General features: G+C 41.5%; 1 pseudogene; it reads right to left on the reverse strand.

The window, feature by feature from the left end:
* Positions 1-836: 836 nt before the first annotated feature.
* Positions 837-8,897, reverse strand: LOC113889313 (annotated as a pseudogene).
* Positions 8,898-9,500: the final 603 nt, after the last annotated feature.

A 9,500-nucleotide genomic window follows, 5' to 3' on the forward strand; every position in this document is an offset into this window, starting at 1 on the left:
ACCTCATTGAGAAGTTTCTGCAGTTTGTTGTGATCCACACAATCAAAGGTTTTGGCATAGTGAGGGAAGCAGAAGTACATATTTTTCTGGAATTCCCTTGATTTCTCCACGATCCAGTGATGGTTGGCAGTTTGATCTCTGGTTCCTCTGCCTTTTTAAAACACAGATTGTACATCTGGAAGTTCTGGGTTCACATATTGCTGAAGCCTAGGTTGAAGGATTTTAAACCTAACCTGCTCGCACGTGAAATGAGAGTAATTGTAACATAGTATAAACATGATTCGGCATCACCCTTCTTTGTGGTTGGAATGAATGATGACCTTTCCCTGTGCTGTGGCCACTGCTGATGTTTCCAAATTTACTGACATATTAGGACAGTGTTTTAACAGCACTATCTTTTAGGATTGGGTCACCACCACTATCTTCGTTTGTAATAATGCTTCCTAGGGCCCACTTGACTTCACACCCCAGAAGGTCCAACTCTGAGTGAGTGATCACACCATCGTGGTTATAAGGACTGAACTGTTAACCCATGGAATCTGATACTATCTTCAAATAAAGAGTATCAGAATTAAGTTGAATTGTAGAATATCCACCTAGTGGTCAAGAATTGTTCAGTGGTTTGTGGAACCCTCTCCATACTTCTTATAGAGGAATTTGGTGCACAGTTTTTATCTTTTTTTTTTTTTCTTATTAATACAGTATTTATTTGTCTTCTTTCTGTCAAGCCCTGAGCCACCCACTTTCCCCAGACTGCCTGGGGAGGTACAGGAAAAGGAACACCCAGGGCAGAGGAGACACGGGAAAAAGAACTATGGGAGGTGGATACGGCTCCCTCACATGGCGAAGAGGAGGAGAAAGGCTGCCAGCAGGCAAAAGAGCCCCATGGCCTCCGGGAGGGCAAAGCCCAAGATGGCCTAGGAGAAGAGCAGCTGCTTCAGAGAAGGGCTCCTGTCATAGCCAATGATGAGTCTCCCAAACACAGTCCCCATTCCAGCTCTGAAGCCAGCCACCCCTACTGTGGGAGCCCCAGCTCCAAAGAACTTGGCTGCTGGGTCTATGTCCCTTGAAATGGCACTGGTGTGGAAGCTGTGGCTAGAAGTAAGTGAGGTGGTCAGGGGACGAGGGGCTGCCAAGCTGCTGTGGCTCTCATCTCTCAGAGTCTCCTGTCGTCTTAGCACCACTGCAGACAGTGATCGGCTCAGTAGTGTAGAGGTTCCCCTGATCAAGGAGGGGGTTGAGACGAACTTGGCGCAAGTGGATCCCTTATGATTATACACTGGAGAGGATGAATAGATTCAAGGGATGAGATATGATAGACAGAGTGCCTGAGTAACTATGGACAGAAGTTTGTAACACTATATAGGAGGTAGTGACCAAAACCATTCCAAAGAAAAAGAAATGCAAGAAGCAAAGTGGTTGTCTGAGGAGGCTTTACAAATAGGTGAGGAAATATGAGAAGAGTAAGGCAAGGGAGAAAAGGAAAGCAGAGTTCCAGAGAAGAGCAAGGGGAGATAAGAAAGCCTTTTAAAATGAAGAGTGCAAAGTAATAGAGGAAAACAATAGAATGGGAAAGAATAGAGATGTCTTCAAGATAATTGGAGATATCCAGGGGACTATTCATGCAAGGATGGGCAGGATAAAGGGCAGAAACAATAAGGCCCTAACAGAAGCAGAAGAGATTAAGAAAAAGTGACAAGAATATACATAAAAAGTATACAAAAAAAAAAAAGGAGTCTTAATGATGCAAATAACCACGATGGTGTGATCACTCACTCAGAGTTGGACCTTCTGGGGTGTGAAGTCAAGTGGGCCCTAGGAAGCATTATTACAAACGAAGATAGTGGTGGTGACCCAATCCTAAAAGATAGTGCTGTTAAAACACTGTCCTAATATGTCAGTAAATTTGGAAACATCAGCAGTGGCCACAGCACAGGGAAAGGTCATCATTCATTCCAACCACAAAGAAGGGTGATGCCGAATCATGTTTATACTATGTTACAGTTACTCTCATTTCACGTGTGAGCAGGTTAGGTTTAAAATCCTTCAACCTAGGCTTCAGCAATATGTGAACCCAGAACTTCCAGATGTACAATCTATGTTTTAAAAAGGCAGAGGAACCAGAGATCAAACTGCCAACCATCACTGGATCGTGGAGAAATCAAGGGAATTCCAGAAAAATATGTACTTCTGCTTCCCTCACTATGCCAAAACCTTTGATTGTGTGGATCACAACAAACTGCAGAAACTTCTCAATGAGGCAGGAGTACCAGACCACCTTACCTGTCTCCTGACACACTGCATGCAGGTTAAGAGCAACAGTCAGAACTGGACATGAAACAGCTGACTGGTTCAAAATTGGGAAAGGAGTATGACGAGGGAGTATTATTGTTATCCTACATATTTAATGTATATACAGAGTACATCATGGGAAACCACAGGTTGGAAGAATAACAAGCTGGATTGTGTATGCATGTCTGTGTGAAATTCACTCAAGAATTTACACAGACAAGGACTTTGGTCACCATACTCATGTTAACAGTTAACAGCATGTAAGATACCACAGGGCATGTGTTAATAATTAGGAAACATTTGTGAATAAGTTAATTTTTATGAGTACACTGAGTTGAATATGTTCTTTTCCACTTTTTTACAAATAGGGAAACTGAGGCTGAGAGAATTTAATTGTTTTCAGGAGGCTAATATGTAGAAAGAGGTTCGACCTTGGCTTGATCTCTGGGTTGGGAAGATTTCCTGGAAAAGGAACAAATGGATTTTACTTTATTCACATTTGATGAATAGTTTGGCTCCATGTAAAACTGTAGGTTCAAAAAATATTTTCCCTTGGCATTGCTCCTTCCCCTTCGAGCATGTATATGTACAGATGATGTCTTCTTTGCCTCATGTCTTATTTGGTTTCTCTTCTACTCATCCCCCAGTCAACTTCTCTCCTAGATAACCACTTTTACTGGTTTCTAAGTAAAATCTAGCAAACTCTCATGTAGCTGTTACATGGTTTTCAGAGATTTAATTTGCTACAGATGCTTCAATGATTCATTATTTGAAAAAAGTGAGAGTCACCTGTCTTTTAGTCATTTTCTCTGTGTATCAGGAATTAATTATCCCTCTTTCCACATCAGTAACCTCATTAAGCACTCTTTTTTTTTTTTTTAAAGAAAGCCTGATCCCCCTTCATTTATCAAACCTAAGTGACAACCCATAAAATTTATTGGTAAAAAGTAGCTTTGGAATCCATTATTAATTCATGAGGCAAGAAGAGCAAGTTTAAAATTATGTTGGTAGAATTGTTCTAAGTCACATGTTCCTTAGATCATTCTCTTGCTCCAGCAGGCCCCACCTAGTTCCTAACACTTCAACATGAAAAAAAAAAATGTAGTGGAAAATAACTGACCCATCCCAAGACATCCCTGTTCCTTCTGAGATCCCTGAAGGATGTCTGTTTCCTAACAGTGATCTTGGTTACTCCACTGTGGAATCTCAGAGGAACATCTGTCCTCATTTTGGTTCTCTGAGATACTGAGAAAGCGATCAGGACCAGGGCTCAATCTAAAAAAGTTCCTACCTTTTCAAATGCCCAGGTTATGTCACTGATTTTTTTTTTTTTCCTGAAGCACACCAACCCAATCAAGAAATATTGCAGACACCACACTGCCTTCTTTCAGGAGAGAGCACAAGGCATGAAATATTCCCTCAGGCAGTGGGAGGACCTTTCTTACTAGTAAGAAGGTATGGATTCTGAAATTGCCTTCAGACTGAAGCCTTTGAATTAGTAGTGATGTCAGCTTGAAGACAGAGGAGAGCTGGGCAAGGGTCTTAGGGAGGGGGCCCTCACACTAAATAATAATCCTATTTTAATCACATTTGGGGGCACGGTTCACATTAATTAGTTATTGTGAGCAGTTATTCATAATTCGTATTAGTTTTGCTGTCTTTTAGAGCTCACATTCCTTCTTTTGAAATTTATTTTTAATTGGAGGATAACTGCTCCACAATGTTGTGTTGCTCTCTGCCTACAATGATGTGGATCAGCTTTAAGTACACATATAGCCCCTCTACCTTGAGCCTCACTTTTACCCCATGGCCCCCCATCCCATCCTTCTGGATCATCACAGAGCACAAGGCTGAGCTCCCTGTACTATTCAGCAACCTTCCTTTAGCCATCTCTTTTACACATGGCAATGCATATATTTCAATGCTACGCTCGCAATTCATCCCACCCTCTCTTTCTCTTTCTGTGTTTGGAAGCCCTGTACTCTACATCTGCATTTCTATTCCTGCTCTGCAAATAATTTCATTAGCACCATTTTTCTAGATTTCATATATATGTGTTAAAATGTGATATTTGTTTTTCTCTTTCTGTCTGATTCACTCTGTATAACGGGCTTTAGATTTGTCCACCTCAGTTAAACTGAACTCCTATCTGCTCCTTTCTATGGCTGAGTGACATTCCATTGTATTTATGTACAACAATTTCTTTACCCATTCATTCGTTGACTGACATCTAGGTTGCTTGCATGTCCAGGCTATTGGAACCAGTGATGCAATGAACACTGGAGTACATGTGCCTTTTTGAATTACAATTTTCTCAGGGCATATGCCCAGAGAAGTATCCCCAGGGATTGCTGGGCCATATTGTAGTTTTATTCCTGATTTTTAAGGATCTCCATGCCGTTCTCCATAGCGGCGGTATGCAATGAACACTGGGGTACATTTGCCTTTTGAAGCACAGTTTACTCAGGGCATGTGCCCATGTGCCCTTTTACTTCCACGAGTTTGACTGTTTCAATACCTCATATAAGGGGATTCATGCAGCATTTGTCCTCCTGGGTCTGGCTTACTTCTCTTGGCATAATGTCTTCCAGGTTGATCCATGTTGTCTCATGACAGGATTTCCTTCTTTTTAAGGACAAATAATAATCCACTGTATGTATATACTACAGTTTATTTATCCATTCATCTGTTGATGGACATTTAGGATGTTAACACGTCTTGGCTATTGTGGGTACTGCTGCAGTGAACTTGAAAGTGCTAATATGTCTTGGTGACCCTGATTTAAATTAACTTGGTTAAATATACTAATGTGGATGGGGAATACATATGGTAGTTCTGGTTTCTATTTTTTAACTTTTGAGTAACCTTCATATTTTTCATCATGGTTGAACCATTTACCATTGCACTAACAGGTAAAAGTCTCCTTATTTTCTACACAAACTCACCAACTTTGACTAGGATTTCTTGTTTTTCTGATTACAATCATTCTAACAGGTGTGAAGTGATATGTCATTGTGTGTTTGATTTTCATATCCTGGATGATCAGTAGTGATATTAGACTCCTTTTCAATATGTCTTCTGCAAACAGAGCTCTATTCAAGTCCCTTGCATATTTGAAATAAAGGCTCCTAACCTTTTTGCTATTATGTTGTATAAGTTTCTTATACATTTTGGAAATTAACCCCTTATCAGGTTTTGTTTTTTTTTTTAAGTCGCTCAGTCGTGTCCGACTCTTTGCGACCCCATGGGCTGTAGCCTACCAGGCTCCTCTGTCCATGGGATTTTCCAGGCAATAGTCCCGGAGTGGATTGCCATTTCCTTGTCCAGGGGATCTTCCCAACCCAGGGATCGAACCCTGGTCTCCCGCATTGTAGACAGACGCTTTACCATCTGAGCCACCAGGGAAGCCTCATATTTCCATAGGACCGATCATGTAATGTGCCTTATATTAGGCATTTTGTTGTTTTGATAGCAAAATTTTGAGGCAGGTATAGTTTTTATCTCTAATTACAACTATGTAAATAAACTGGTCTTCAGGGAGGTTGGGAAATATTTAATGTCACACAGTACTGGTGTGCATGGATGTCTGCATAGCCCAGGACTCAAGCTTTCCCTGGAAAGCAGAGTGCAAATTATTAGCTGAAGTGTTATTTACTTATGATTATTATGCTTACTTACTTATTATTATTAATATATCAAGTAAAGGTATGGTTTATTTATTATTATTATACTGTGGTTCAAATTATACTAATAAATTATGAATGGATTCTATGTCATCCATCATTTATTTATTTAGGGAATTTATGTCATCCATCATTTATTTAGGGAAAAATAGCCAATGATTGAATGCTGGAATGAATGATTGATGGAGCTTCATTCCCTGGGTGTACTAAGAAAGTCTGAAAACACACCAAATGTCATTTCAAAAAAGGGCCTGATAGAGTTAACTGAATTAATGGCTGTAGTGTAAATTAGCACAAGATATTTGGGGGGTACTAGTGGAAAAGCTTCTAAATGGATACAGTCCAGATATTGAGACAATTTTGAAGATAATGAGAGGAGACGAATTTGGTTTCTAGTAGACCGAAAGCAGCAGAACAACAAGCAACACTAAGAACTGGACATGGAAAAATGAACTGGTTCAAAACAGGGAAAGGAGTAAGTAAAGGCAGTATATTGTCACCCCGCATACTTAAATTATATGCAGAGTACATCATGCAAAATGCTGGGCTGGATGAAGCACAAGTTGGAATCAAGATTGCCAGGAGAAACATCAATAACCTCAAGCATGAAGATGACACCACCCTTAGGGCAGAAAGCAAAGATGAACTAAAGATCCTCTTGATGAAAGTGAAAGAGGAGAGTGAAAAAGTTGGCTTCAAACTCCACATTCAAAAACCTAAGATCATAGCATTCGATCCCATCACTTCAAGGAAATAGATGGGGGAAAAAATGAAAACCGTGACAGACTATTTTCTTGGGCTCTAAGAAAGACTATTTTCTTGAGGACTGAGACTGCAGTCATGAAATAAAAGATGCTTGCTCATGGGAAGAAAACTATACCAAACCTAGACAGTGTATCAAAAAGCAGAGACATCACTTTGCTGACAAAGGTCCCTATACTCAAAGTTATGGTTTTTCCAGTGGTCATGTATGGATGTCAGAGTTGGACCATAAAGAAGGCTGAGCACTGAAGAACTGAGGCTTTTGAACTGTGGTGCTGGACAAGACACATGAGAGCCCCTTGGACACCAAGGAGAGCAAACCAGTCAATCCTAAAGGAAATCAACTCTGAATATTCTTTGGAAGGACTGATATTGAAGCTCAAACTCCAATATTTTGGCCTCCTGATGTGAAGAGCCAACCTATTGGAAAAGACCTTGTTGGGATGTTGGGAAAGATTGAAGGCAGGAGGAGAAGGGACGACAGAAGATGAGATGGTCGGATGGTGTCAATGGAAATGAGTTTGAGCAAACTCTGGGAGATAGTGAAGGACAAGGAAGTGTGGTGTGCTGCAGTCCACAGGGTCGCAAAGAGTTGGACACGAATGAGCAACTGAACAGCATCATACAACCCTAGACCACAATGACTCATGGTCGTGTGGCAGAAAAAGTAGAATTTCATGAAGGGATCCTATTGCATGAGCTTATGGCTAAGAAACCTGAGGGATCATGTTGTCCTGTTCAAGTCCATTATGGAGCCATGTGAAAACAGAGCTGAAATGAGACTGTTAGTACTGGAAAATCATGATAGACTTTGTGCCCATGGTTAAGTCATTTAATTGTCAAGAAAAGCCCAGAGATCAGTAGAATGTGGTATAAGGGGAATTTAGAAAACTGTGGGTGGGGGTTATGATATGTGTGTTTAGTAAACCCTAGTCATGACCATTGAGGGAGACAAAGCTGGGTGCTGAAGCTGAAATGGAATGGGGTAGTAAGTTTTCCATACCAGATGCGTAGGGAGCTGGGGAATGTGGCAAGCACAATCTTAACCATGGAGGAGCAGTACCATTGTCAAGGAATTCCTCATATTTCCTAACTGGTGCATGCTACTGGCACTGGGGCTTTGAGACAATGTATTGAGTGACTCACTCTGCACTGCCTCAGTGAAGGGTGAGGAAGTCCATGGCAATGGAGCTTTGTGATATCAGCGTGAGTGTGACAATTTGTTTTTGAGATTGCAAGCACATGGTATTTGGGGTGGGAAACAAGTGCATCATGCCAGATCTGGATATTCCCTCTGGGTGGAGCTGCCTGGTCCTTATAAAAGGAGTCTCTACCACCGTGCTGCTATCTTTGTGCTACTCAGTCATAGGTCTTCTTTGGAGCCTCTGGTGAGTACAATTTTAGAGGTTTTTAGCACTCGTGTGGTAGGGTATAGTCTTAGGGTAGAAGTGCCTGTATTTTAACAAATTAGTGCTCTCTATGGGAATAAGAAGGTAATAAGAATTTAGGGGTAGTTTTTAGTCTTGTTCTTGACGTCTTAAATGTGCACTTAAATGAGACGAGAGGAATAGAATCAGTGGCACAATCTTAACCTAGGGAGAGTCAGGGAGATGAGATGCCGTGTTTCAGTGCACCCTGCATTCATTGCAAATGAAGCCTTCTCAGCCTGCAGTCCCACTGAGTGCTGAGTGTGGGCCTTTGTGTTTCTCCTCGGAAGCCAACAGTCAAGTCAATTAGACCAGCAACCAGGACCTCAAGGGAGAAATTAGTAAAGATGTGTTTTGAGATAAGCTACAAATTTCACATCCTGATTATTCTTCTTCAGAGTGTGCTTGTATTCACACAGCATTTGTGTAAGTAATTTTTTCTTTGGAAAGTGGTAGAAGAGGGCTCCCTAATAATGGAAGAATAGGACTTTCTGTTAAGAACAATGCTGTCTGTTTGTATTTCAGATTCCTTGAGACCCAGGAAGGATGTCTCACCATCCGCATCCGCATCCGCATCCGCATCCGCATCCGCATCCGCATCAGCATCACCATCAGTGCAAGGTGCCCTGCCATCCACCTCCAAAAGTATGCCCACCCAAGTGCCATGAGCCTTGCCCACCTCATCCATGCCCATCTCCACCGAGCCAGAAGAAATGCCCTCCTGGGCCACCATGCCCACCATGCGAGCAGAAGTGTCCACCCAAGTGGAAGTAACAGCACCAGATTTCATCTGGACCAAGAAACAACAAGATCCAGGCTCTCCCGTTGTCCATCCTTCGGCCATGGTGACAGATTTCATCTTTCTTAACCTCTCTCCTCAACCTACAGCTGACAGAGAAAAGGCTTGCTTCCTGAAGCTGACACAATCTTGTTGGATAAACAGCAGCAGGATCATCGCCTGATCGCTCCTTGCCATATGCCCGTCTGTAATCCGAGTTGTGATCTCTATCCTGTGAGCAATTAGTGTGTCTATTGTTTTGCTTCTCCAATAAAGCCTGTGTCCTAGTTGAGTGCACATTTCTTCTTATGTTTTTCTTTTGCACTTTGTGTTTTTAACGTCTCCTGTCAACTACAAGTATTCTTCTGTGTGTTCCTTTTACTCCCATTGGATTTTCGGAGTTAGACTTTTCCTTCATTGAGTTCAGCTTTGCCTGAAATATGTCTTTTAGATTGGATCCATCAAGGAATTCTTTCACTGGTTTCAAACGTGTCTATCTCTCTACCTTGTAGGACCCTGAAAAGAACTGAATTCTCTCAGCCTCAGTTTCCTTACTTG

Source organism: Bos indicus x Bos taurus, unplaced genomic scaffold (assembly GCF_003369695.1).
Source record: "Bos indicus x Bos taurus breed Angus x Brahman F1 hybrid unplaced genomic scaffold, Bos_hybrid_MaternalHap_v2.0 tig00011751_arrow_arrow_obj, whole genome shotgun sequence".
NCBI lineage: Eukaryota > Metazoa > Chordata > Mammalia > Artiodactyla > Bovidae > Bos > Bos indicus x Bos taurus.